Source organism: Saccopteryx bilineata, chromosome 3 (assembly GCF_036850765.1).
Source record: "Saccopteryx bilineata isolate mSacBil1 chromosome 3, mSacBil1_pri_phased_curated, whole genome shotgun sequence".
Taxonomy (NCBI): domain Eukaryota; kingdom Metazoa; phylum Chordata; class Mammalia; order Chiroptera; family Emballonuridae; genus Saccopteryx; species Saccopteryx bilineata.
In genome coordinates, this window is record NC_089492.1 from 230,240,099 (window position 1) to 230,252,790 (window position 12,692).

General features: G+C 41.4%; 1 pseudogene; it reads right to left on the reverse strand.

Annotated features, from left to right (window-relative positions):
- Positions 1 to 8,457: 8,457 nt before the first annotated feature.
- LOC136329015 (cyclin-dependent kinase 1-like) lies at positions 8,458 to 9,345 on the reverse strand (annotated as a pseudogene).
- Between the last annotated feature and the right edge of the window lie 3,347 nt (positions 9,346 to 12,692).

Genomic DNA, 12,692 nt, shown 5'->3' on the forward strand with positions numbered 1-12,692 from the left:
TGGAGGAGGCCAGAAGAAGCAGCCAAAATGGTGGAGTGCTGAGTGAGAAGCCAGTCTGTGCAGAGTTTGTGCAGGGAGAAGGAAGGAGATGGGGAACAGAGGTGAATAAGTCTGGTGAGCTAGAAACCTTTGATTCTAGGAAACTCGGATAAGTCAGTAGCTTTGTGAGCACTGAATGAGTGGGTTTTGGAGCCCAGTGTGTGTTTTTACTTGCCCACTGGGTGCAAGCTAGGATTAAAGATGTTGGCCCACCTGTTCTTGACTCCACTGTTTCATTACCATCTGTCTGAATTCAATGTGAACCCACATGGGCCAGGCAGCTGTGATGGTGGCCATGGCTACTGGCTTTACATGTACCCATGGTTGTCTTCATAGGTTTTTAAAAGTGCTTTAGGAGACAACCTAAGGGTTTTTTTGTGTGTGTGTACTGGGCCCTCTTCCTATATTTAATAGCTAGGGCACTGATTTACAAAATTGAAACTGTTCAGGAGAATTCAGGAATCAACACACCAATAAAAGGCAAGAAAGGTAAGACATAATAATTAGTACTCAGAATAAAAGATGTTTGACTATAGAGGTGTCAATCATCACACAAGACAAGAAGCAGGAGCCAACAGAAGAGAACAATTTCTTCAGAGGAGAAGTCAAACAGAGTGCCCTGAAGCCAGAGGTCTTTGATCCAAGAAAAGAGATTTAGTGGGTCTGGGGGAAAAGGCTCATACCACGAAATGTGTCAAGAGATTTCTCGGATGAGCAAATAGAATCTACAGTACAGACACTTCACCATTTAAGAATTTTTTAATACTTCTATGAATTTTGTTAGTCTTATAATTTGTGGGCTTTGGCAGACAGCCACTAGCTCATATGAGGTTTATGAATTTCCCTTCACTTTTGCCCTCTGGTTTTAAGTCAGAAATTTCTAATTTTTGCTTGCAAGAACTTAATTCAGGCCTTAAAAACAGACACCTTTAGACCAGAGGTCCCCAAACTTTTTACACAGGGGGCCAGTTCACTGTCCCTCAAACCATTGGAGGGATGGACTATAAAAAAACTATGAACAAATTTCTATGCACACTGTACATATCTTATTTTAAAGTAAAAAAAAAAAAAAAACGGAAACAAATACAATATTTAAAATAAAGAACAGGTAAATTTAAATCAACAAACTGACCAGTATTTCAATGGGAACTATGGGCCTGCCTTTGGTTAATGAGATGGTCAATGTGCTCCTCTCACTGACCACCAATGAAAGAGGTGGTGCTCCTTCCGGAAGTGCGGCGGGGGCCGGATAAATGGCCTCAGCGGACCGCATGCAGCCTGCGGGCCATAGCTAGGGGATCCCTGCATTTAGACATTAAACAAAGACTTCACATATAATCATACAAATTAAGAAATTTAGATGAGTGCGCTTTACTTATTCCAATTAAAATGACACCAGAGATTTTCCTGACACAGAGAACTTACAAAACAGACAATTTACTATTTTACATTTACACTTGACTTTTAGGTGCACAGTTCAACAGACAAAGGAAGGGGTTCTCCCATCAGGGCCCTCTCAGGTGCTTGCCCAGCCATGTTTTTCATGGGAGCTCAGGCTCAGGCACCAGAGATCCCCACTCATAAACCAATAACTCACGGGTTTTAGACAGAAACATTAAAAACAAAGAATGAGATCTCAACAAGTACAAAGGTGTCCCTTGAAGTTCAAGACAGGGCTGATTAATTCAGTCCCTACTCATGTCTCTTCCTGAGAGCACCACCAAATGTCCGCACTAATGTCTCTTTCTGAGAGCACAACTGGATGTCCCTGGAAATCCAAGATAGGACTCAGTCTCCACTCATTTTCTTCCTAGAGTACAACCAAATATGTCCCAGAAAAGCCTGAGGCAGGACCCAAAACTCTCCACTGATGTCTTGGTCTTGGAGAGCCTATTGCGAGAGTGAAACTGTGTCCGGTCCTCTACACAACAGTACAAATTAGAGTAGTCCAAAAGAGAATTCAGCAAAGCAAAAGATTTGCCTCACTTACCTCTAGAAGTCAGAATTTTACACTCCTCAATCTCGCTGCCAAATTGTCAAATTTGGGGATTGGGAGTGTCTGCCAAAGAGTTTTCTGAACCCCACAGGAAAATGGGAGCCCTGGAACATCTCAGGTGGTGCCTCTTCTCGAGATCCAAGTGGGGTTAGGCAACCCTCCAGAGAGACCAGCTGATCCGGGTGTCTCTACCTGGTGACGCAGAACACCGAATTCCAGACAAGCCCCAAAATGTTGAAAAGTACTGTACCTTACTTCAGTGGGTTTACGTAGAGACACCAAGTCCAAATGAATTTTTTGAGGAGTTTTATTGATTAACCTGGCTGCATATGACTAACACAGGGTATAGCTGACCCAAATCATGCAGTGTTGAATATAGCTCTGAGGCTGGTTATATACCTTTGACCACATACAGGTTGGGGGGACCATGACACAATCATTAACAGCTTATAACATTTTTTTAGAGGATCTATAAAAGACATTAAAACTTTCAGGGTAACACAATAGTGATGTTGTTTTACATATCAAAGACATTCATTTAGTGTCTATCTCCCCTCCTTTTCCTAGAGGTGTATGTTATTCTCAGGGTTCCAGGAAGGGAGGGAGAGTTAAAATCAGTGTAGGGTATGTAAATTTTGTCTCTTATTTAAAGGGGAAGGAGGTTCTTCAGATAACCTTTATCCTTTCAGAGAACTATAGTTAAACTAAATGAACTAGTTGTCCTTGTAAGTCAGGAACTCCCATTCTCTAAAGAAAGGATGGTACAAGAAGCCTGACTTTCTCTCCTAAAATACTAATATTAATTTTTGCAATTCTTTAGTACCTTACCATACTATGTGGTTACTTTAGGTCTCTGAGTCTGTAAGGCCACCATGCAGGCCTCCCTGAGCTCGTCAGGTTTAATGTGTGGCTCCTTTTTCATCCACAGTAGCTATTTTTTTTATTTATTCAGTTTTAGATAAAGAGTATTGAAAGAGAGAGAGAGAGGGAAGAGGGGAAGGAGCAGAAAGCATCAATTCCCATATGTGCCTTGACCAGGGAAACCCAGGTTTTCAAACCTGCAACCTCAGCATTCTAGGTTGAGGCTTTATTCACTGTGCCATCATAGATCAGGCTCCACAGTAGCTATTTTTTTAGATTTTATTTATTGATTTTTAGAGAGAATGAAAGAGTGGGAAAGAGAGAAAGGGGTGAGGGGAGAAACAAGATGCATCAACTCATAGTAGTTGCTTCCTGTATGTGTTACCTGACTACAACCAGTCCGGAGTTTGGGTCATTCCCCACCACAAAGGCCAAAAGCAGAGACTGGGTCTGAGAGGGAAACAGGAGTCTTTAATCAAGATTGCTCAGCAACTTGAGAAGACAGGAGGCATATTTTAGCCCAAAGCCTGCTGTACAATCTCAGTTGCAAGGGCTGATTATCTACTTTTTCAGGTGAGGTTAGTATAATGGAGGGCATGAAGTTAGTCATAAAGTAGTATAGGTGGTTCCCAGCATTGTAAGAGTCATCAAGCCTGACCAGGTGGTGGCGCAGTGGATAGAACGTCAGAATGGGATGCAGAGGAACCATGAGGTCGCCGGTGTGATTGTGGGCTCATCTGGTTTGAGCATAGCTCACCAGCTTGAACCCAAGGTCACTGGCTTGAGCAAGGGGTCACTTGGTCTGCTGTAGGGCCCCGGTCAAGGCACCTATGAGAGAGCAATCAATAAACAACTAAGGTGCCGCAACAAAGAATTGATGCGTTTCATCTCTCTCCTTTTGTGCTTGTCTGTCCCTATCTGTCCCTCTTTTTCTCTGTAAAGCCAGTGGCCACCACCGTTGTGGCCATGCTGGTTCTCATTGAATTCAGGCAGACAGTAAAGAAATAGTGTAGCCAAAAAATGGTGGGCCATTCCATTTATTAAAGTCTCCTACTGGTGGACGAGCAAACAGGCAGGGAAGACCACTTCCCTCTCATTTGGGGCTCCCAAAGCTGTGACGCATTCTCCAGTTCCACAACTAGGAGAATCTTCTCCTGTTCCTCCTAGAATCAAAGGCCCCACCAGTCTCAGTAGAGCTCGCAAAGTCCCTCAGTTCTGGTACCCCATCTGCACACCTTCTCTCTCTGCAAAACTGGCTTCTTCAGCACTCTGCATTCTCTCTGCTCTCCCTGCAAAACTGGCTGGGGTCCACAAAGACTCCTCCTCCAGCAAACATTAGCAAAACAATGGCCCCTCACAAGCAGGAGTGCAATCCACAATTTGCAATCAATTGCCCTGCTCTAAGGGCAAGCACACATTTCACTGCCCAGTGCCATTTTTTTAACAATAAAAGCGAATAAACAAAAAATACAAATTTTACAAACTCATTCGCCCAACAGTCTCTCTCTCTGTCTCTGTCTCTGTCTCTCTCTGTCTCTGTCTCTGTCTCTCTCTCTCTCTCTCTCTCTCTCTCTCTCACACACACACACACACACACACACACACACACACACGAAGAGTCATCAAGCAGGACAGCTGGTTCCTGGGATCATAATTTCTTCTCCATGACATTCTGATCTAATCACAGTCTTTATTGCTTCTTGAGGTCAGTCAACTCCTCAGGGGTATGGAAACATCCAGCTTCTTCAGTAGTTCTCCTCAGTGGTATGGGAGTATCTGGCTTTAGTGGTTTTCCTGCATTTCTGGGTGGGGGTGCTATAGAAAATCTAGGAAATAGCTTACATGCAGTGCACAAGCACACTAGCAATCAGATGATAGATAGATATAGATATAGATGATATAGATATAGATATAAATAGATATAGGTATAGTGATATATATATAGATATATATAGATATATAAATGTTATTGATTATATACTATATACTCTTGCCTGGTCAAAGCACATACAGGAAGTGACTACTACCAGTTGATGCTTCCCACTCCTCCTCACCCCTTTTCTCTCTCTCTCTCTCTCTCTCTCTCTCTCTTTCTTTCTCTCTTTTCTCTAAAAATCAATAAATAAAACCTTTTAAAAATAATTTTAGGCCCTGGCCTATTGGCTCAGTGGTAGAGTGTAGGCCCCGTGTGTAACAGTCCCAAGTTTGATTCCCAGTCAGAACATACAGAAGTGACCATCTGCTTCTCCACTACTCACCCTCCCTTTCTCTCTTCCTCTCTTCTCCTCCGGAAGCCATGGCTCAATTGGTTCTAGTGCATTGGCTCCGGGAGCTGAGGATGGCTCAGTGGAGCCTCCACTTCAGGCATTAAAAATAGCGTGGATACCCAGCAGGGGTCTCATATGGGCAGAGCATTGCAGCCTGTAAGGGGCTTGCTTGGTGGATTCTGGTTGGGACACATGTGGGAGTCTGTCTGTCTTCTCTCCTCTCACTTAAAAAAAAGTTTTTCTTTTTGCCCTGGCCAGTTGGCTCAGAGGTAGAGCGTCTGCCTGGCGTGCGGGGGACCAGGGTTCAATTCCCGGCCAGGGCACATAGGAGAAGCGCCCATTTGCTTCTCCACCCCCCCTCCTTCCTCTCTGTCTCTCTCTTCCCCTCCCGCAGCCAAGGCTCCATTGGAGCAAAGACGGCCCGGGCGCTGGGGATGGCTCCTTGGCCTCTGCCCCAGGAGCTAGAGTGGCTCTGGTCACCGCAGAGCGACGCCCCGGAGGGGCAGAGCATCGCCCCCTAGTGGGCAGAGCGTCGCCCCTGGTGGGCGTGCCGGGTGGATCCTGGTCGGGCACATGCAGGAGTCTGTCTGTCTCTCCCCGTTTCCAGCTTCAGAAAAATAAAAAAATAAAAAAATAAAAAGTTTTTTTTAATTCCTTATTTTTCTGTTTGAGTAAGACCTACTGTTTTCAAGAACAAGAATTTTATGGTTATAATCCCAGATATTTTATAACACAAGGATTTATATACCATAAAATTAATGGAAAAGAATTCCGGTCAACTAAAAAACGATTATTTTAAAATATCTTAATTATGATATGCAGTTAAGATTTAGAAATCTTTTTAATTTTTTTTTAACAGGGACAGAGAGAGGGAGAGTCAGAGAGAGGGATAGACAGGAACAGACAGGAACAGAGAGAGATGAGAAGCATCAATCATCAGTTTTTCATTGCGAGAACTTAGTTGTTCATTGATTGGTGTGTCATATGTGCCTTAACCGTGGGCCTTCAGCAGACTCAGTAACCCCTTGCCCAAGCCAGCGACCTTGGGTCCAAACTGGTGAGCTTTGTTCAAACCAGATGAGCCGTGCTCAAGCTGGCAACCTTGGGGTCTCGAACCTTGGTCCTCGGCATCCCAGTCTGATGCTCTATCCACTGCGCCACTGCCTGGTCAGGCTTTTTTTTTTTTTTTTTTTTTTTTGCGAAAGAAAGAGAGAGAGAGAGAGAGAGAAATGAACAGGGCCAAACAGACAGGGAGGAAGAAAGATGAGAAGCATCAACTCTTCGTTGCAGCACCTTAGTTGTTCATTGATGGCTTTCTCATATGTGCCTTGATTGGGGAGCTCCAGCAAAGCAAGTGACCCTTGCTTAAGCCAGCAACCTTGGACTCAAGTCAGCAACCTTTGGGCTCAAGCCATTGATCATGGGATCATGTCTATGATCCCACACTCAAGCTGGCAATCCAAGCTTAAGCTGGTGAGCTCACAAACAAGCCACATAAGCCCACACTCAAGCCAGCTACCTCAGGTTTCGAATCTGGGTCTTCAGCATCCCAGTACAATGCTCTATCCACTGCGCCACCACCTGGTCAGGTGAATTTAGAAATGTATATGAAGTTGTTTTTTTTTAATTTTATTTTTTACAGAGATAGAGAGAGAGTCAGAGTGAGGGATAGACAGGGACAGACAGACAGGAACGGAGAGATGAGAAGCATCAATCATTAGTTGCGCATTGCGACACCTTAGTTGTTCATTGATTGCTTTCTCATATGTGCCTTGACCATGGGCCTCCAGCAGACCGAGTAACCCCTTGCTTGAGTCAGTGACCTTGGGTCCAAGCTGGTGAGCTTTGTTCAAACCAGATGAGCCTGCGCTCAAGCTGGCGACCTCGGGGTCTCGAACCTGGGTCTTCCTCATCCCAGTCTGACGCTTTATCCACTGCACCACCACCTAGTCAGGCTGAAGTTATTTTTCACTGTTTTGAATAGCAGATTTTTTTTCCTGCCTTTATCTAAATATAAAGAATAAAATCTCCTTGATTTACCTGTACTTTGCCAAAAGTCTCCTTGAGACTGGATATGTAAACCTTAGAGAGATTGAATCATTGCCACCTTAAATGCTCAGTTAACTGAAGAGCTGAGAATGGGCCTTTTCTTAATAGCCTTGTAATATGACTCTATATTAAAGTTATGGCAGATTCAACATCACAACTCTAAGAAACCCCAATTACCATTAAAGCCAGAAAGTACCCAGGTATCAATGATGCCCAGGTCACAAGGGGATCTGGGATCACTACCATTACCTTAAATTTGGTATAATATTTAGCAAGTATTTCCTAAATGAAGAGATAGGTGGGACATGAGATGGGTAAATTAAGTATTTTTTATCTTCTTATTAAAGTTAAAAATAATGCCCCAATCATAAGTGTTGTGAAAAGTTGGCATAAACAGAACTATTTTATTTTTTTATTTTTATTTATTTTTGCTAATAAAAACTTTATTTGCAAATTTTGACAGTGTTTCAGTGAGAATTGAAAGCCACAAGATGCAGCTCCTTTGCATAGTTACTGCCTCTGATGAAGGCAAAAGAATTCACTTAGACAAAAATCTTTCATAATCTACCTAAAAATAGGATAGTTCATAAATTCTCTAAACTGTTCTTTCCTGCTGTGTGCATCCCTTGACCTTTAACTGTAAAACTTAGCAAACTTTGGCATTTTTTAATGCTAGTTTTATAAGTTACTGAAAATCTCTATAAATTTAGCATTATTTCTCAAATCTGGGTAATTTTCTCATTCTGAATGCTTAACATTTAGATTCTAAATTGAAATACCATAGAAAAGTATTCATCTTTAAGCAGGTTGTGTGGTCAACACATGGCAAGAAACTGACAAGAAAAGTTAAACATCCAGAGCATACAAATATTTCAAAGCATCATGAACTTTGAACTTAGCACTTTTCTGAATAGTAAAGAGCTTGACTACAAAAAAAATCTGACTGTTGTAAGGTTTGATATGATTTAAGCTAACTCAAATTTTTCCAATGCCTGATATCAATATTAGGTTTATAGTTTTATTATAGTAACAAACAGTTGTTACAATGAGATCTACACACATATACAAAATTATATTTAAATTCATCTAGAATATTTACATTTTTAAGTTACAACTTTTGAAGTTATATGAAACAGTTTGAGCTTTACAACAAAGAAAACAAAAATACTTGACAAAAATAGAGTTGACAGCAAAAATAGAACTATCTGTTCTTCATACAACATGTGGAAACTCTTTGTCAGAAAGCTACATCTTCTTAATTTGATTGTCCAAATTTTTAAAATATGGATGATTCAGTGCCACTTTGCAAGAAATTAATTAGGCAGGATAGTAGACTAACATTTTTTAGAACAGATCCAAGCCATTTTCATCCAAGTTTTTGACATGAGATGCTAGGCTTCCTGGCTTCCACTTGGGAAATGTCCTGTAAGAGATTCCACTTCTGGACACACTTCACTGTTGGGAGTACCTAAAGCTCTGAAAACTGAAGAGTTGATTGATTTCTGAATCCCCATGGAAAAGGGGTTTCTTAGTTGTTAATTCTGTAAATATGGTGCCTATAATACAAATGTCAACTGGAGTCGAATAGTGAGCTGACCCCAGCAATACTTCTGGAAATCTATACCAAAGTGTTACCAGCTCATGTTTAGATACTCTAATATAATAGTTATTCCAAGAGCTCTGGCAAAGCCAAAACCAGCCAGTTTAATTGTTCCTTTGTCATCAATCAGTAGATTTTGAGGTTTTAAGTCTCTAAGAAGAACTCTTCTAGAATGACAAAACATAATCTTTTGTAGGATTTAGTACAAATAACTGTTAATAAGTGAAGAATCCATGAACTGACCAGGAGGAATAGAATCCAAGTAGTTCTTTTGATCCATGAAAGGGTATTCAAAGATGAGACATAACCTGGAATCCTGCATGAGCACATCTTGAAGACTGACTATATTTAGATGATAAAGTTCTTTTAATAGAGAAATTTCCTGAATTGCAGTATTAAGAACCCCTTCTTCTTCACTTTCTAGTCTGATTTTCTTCAATGGCTACCACTTGACCTGTAGTTTTGTGTCTACCCTTATACACAACTCCATAGGTACCTTCTCCAATTTTCTCTATTTTAGTATAACCCTCCATTAGTCAATCAAGAGTTATGGTAGATGCCGGATAATGACCCTGCAGCGAAAACAGTTGTGGCAGCAGCAGGTACCATGTTCAATTCACCCTTCCATTTAACTTCTCAGAGCCAGCTTTGAAGCTGTAAGTAGAGCTATTTCAAAATGGAGTGAGGGCAACCATTCCAGAGGAACTGAATTGCACATCTTATCCCTTGAACCTTTGGGATGTTTAACTGGGCAAAATAACATTTGGATTGGCCAGAGCAGCACTGTCTTCCCAACAACTGTTTGTAAAGCTAACAGGAAACAGACCTCCTGATTTTGAGAACTGATCATTAAAGATACTCTTTAGAACCCGTAAATAGCCATGTATAGCTAAGGAATAACAGTTTATTAGCACAGATAGAAATTTCTCCTTTTTTGTGTGTGTGGCAAAGACAGGGAGAGTCAGTGAGAGGGACAGATAGGGACAGACAGACAGGAAGGGAGAGAGATGAGAAACATCAAGTCTTCATTGTGGCTCCTTAGTTCATTGATTGATTTCTGATATGTACCTTGATGGGGGGGGGGGGTGACAGCAGACCGAGTGACCCCTTGCTCAAGCTGGTGAGTCTTGCTCAAACCAGATGAATCTGCACTCAAGCTGGCAACCTCGGGGTCTCGAACCTGGGTCCTCCACATCCTAGTCCGACACTCTATCCACTGTGCCACTGCCTGGTCAGGCAGAAGTTTCTCCTTTCTATTCATGTAATTATTTCCCTTTCTTTTCTCATAAAACCTCCTTTGATCTCAAAGAAACACTTGTTGCCTCTCATTTTAGCCTTTTATTTTCAGGTTAACGGTGTGCAGCTCAGTGAATTTTTATAAGGTGAAAAGCTGTGTAATCGGAACCCAGATTATGACAAGGAATATTATCAGGACCCCCAAAGGTCCCTCATGCACCCTTTGAATCACTGTCTCCTTCTTAAGCAATTGGAAATGTCTACTTTGGGGTTATTATGAATAGTGCAGTGATGAACATTATATATGTCTTTGGTGAACTTAGGTGCCTTTCTGTTGGGAGTATACTTAGGAGTAGAATTTCAGGGACATAGGGTCTGCATATGTTCAACTTTAATAAATTCTAACATTTTTCCAAAGCAGAATTATCAATTTACACTTCCACTGCCAGTGTGTAAGAATTCTAGTTTCTAAAAATAAAAATAAAAATAAATTCTAGTTTCTCCACACTCTCTCCACACTCTTCTCAACACTTGGTAATGGCTAAATTTTTCATTTTAATTATTCTGATGTATACACATTGGTAAATTACTCCAGTCAAAATGGAGTAAGACCATTGCAGCCTAGCTTTCCTACTGATTACAACTAAATGCTCAGGAAAAAATACAAAAAAACAACTACTTGAGGACTCTGAAAAGTATATAAAACAGATTGTGGAAGAGAAGCAAAACTTTGGAGAAATATCCTGTGTTTGTTTCTCCTGTTTTTTTCTCACAGCTTTGGCCTGAGCCCTGGCACCTAGTGAAAACTGTAATGGCAGCAAAAGCAGTAAAAACAGAGGGGTGGGGGATGACGACATATTTCTAGCCAGTTGAATGGGGAAAGGGGCTTCTGTGAGTCAGTTTGTAGGAAACACCTGGCTTTTCTCCTTCATCTTTCCCTCCAGACTTTGACCTGGGAATTAGGCCTAGGCATAGGCAGCTACAACACCAACAGAAACTCTATCTTTCTAAACAACGAAAATGGGAATGTGGACCTCCATGGTCTGAACAGAATAGAAGCAATCCGTGTTTTTTTTCCCTTTTCTCACCTTTTTACCCCAGTGTGGACACTAGTCAGCTGCTTCAGTTATGCAGGCAGCTAAACTCCTAAGAGAAACCTCTTATTTCTGGCAAAAGGGCCAGGAGAATAGGACTTTGCAAAAAAGAGTATGAGAGGAATTTCAAAAAGGGAAGAGTTGGAGAAGGGGATCCTAATTCTGTGTAAGAACCATGTAAATTCTGTGTCCACAGCTAAACTGAGCACCTGCACGACATAAAGCTGCATAGCAAAAGATATGTGAACTAGACTACAATTTCAACTACTGTCAAAGTTACAAAATAATCCCTGAGTGTTGTATATGTAGGACAGACTCAAAACAACATAACAAAGCCTTTGAAAATAGACCGGACATGGAACTGATCATAGAAGGTGAGACTGAATTTCTAATCTGAACCAAAGTAGATTGACTGTTCCCTAAAATAAAATAAAATAAAGCAGCACCCCCTCAAAGGCTTTTAAAAGGAGTCAGTTTATGCAGTATAATGTTCAGATTGTCCAGGATAAAAACCACAATTACTCAATTCACAAAGAATTTTAAAATATAATTGGCTCTGAAAGTAAAATAAAATCAAAACCTGCCAACTCCTATATGACCAAGATGTTACAATTATCAGAAAAAGACTATAAAGCAGTTATTATAACTACAAAATAGTTAAAAACATTCTCTCATATATATGCTGTGCTCTAACAAATTCTTGCATTTTTGTACCCTAATCTATGCATAAGAATGTTTATACCAGCATTGTTTGTAATGACAAAACCCTGGGAAACAGAAGGAATAAATTGCCACATAAAGGAATATTACCAGTAGATAGCAGGGAAGTTGAGGAACTACAGTTACATGCAAGTATATGCAACAATCTGAGATGAATTTAGAAACATTGAGTGAAAAAAAATTAAGACAATTACATAACTATCCTTGTAAAGCTCAACCATTTATAAAATGAAAAATATATGTACATAAACTAAACTTTTAAAAAGCAAAAGAGGCCCTGGCCGGTTAGCTCAGCAGTAGAGCGTCGGCCTGGCGTGCGGGGGACCCCGGTTCGATTCCCGGCCAGGGCACATAGGAGAAGCGCCCATTTGCTTCTCCACCCCTCCTCCTCCTTCCTCTCTGTCTTTCTTCCCCTCCCGCAGCTGAGGCTCCATTGGAGCAAAGATGGCCCGGGCGCTGGGGATGGCTCCTTGGCCTCTGCCCCAGGCGCTAGAGTGGCTCTGGTCGCGACAGAGCAACGCCCTGGGGGGAGCAGAGCATCGCCCCCTGGTGGGCAGAACGTCGCCCCTGGTGGGCGTGCCGGGTGGATCCCGGTGGGGCGCATGCGGGAGTCTGACTGTCTCTCCCCATTTCCAACTTCATAAAAAAAAAAAAAAAAAAGAAAGAAAAGGAAAAAAATAAATAAAAATAAATAAAAAGCAAAAGAATAATCCTCAAATACTGAAGTGTTACCTCTGGAGGAAAAGACGGGGATGGTAAAAATACCAGTATATATAATTTTTTTTAATTTAACAGGGTGACATTGATCAATAAGAGTACATAGATTTCAG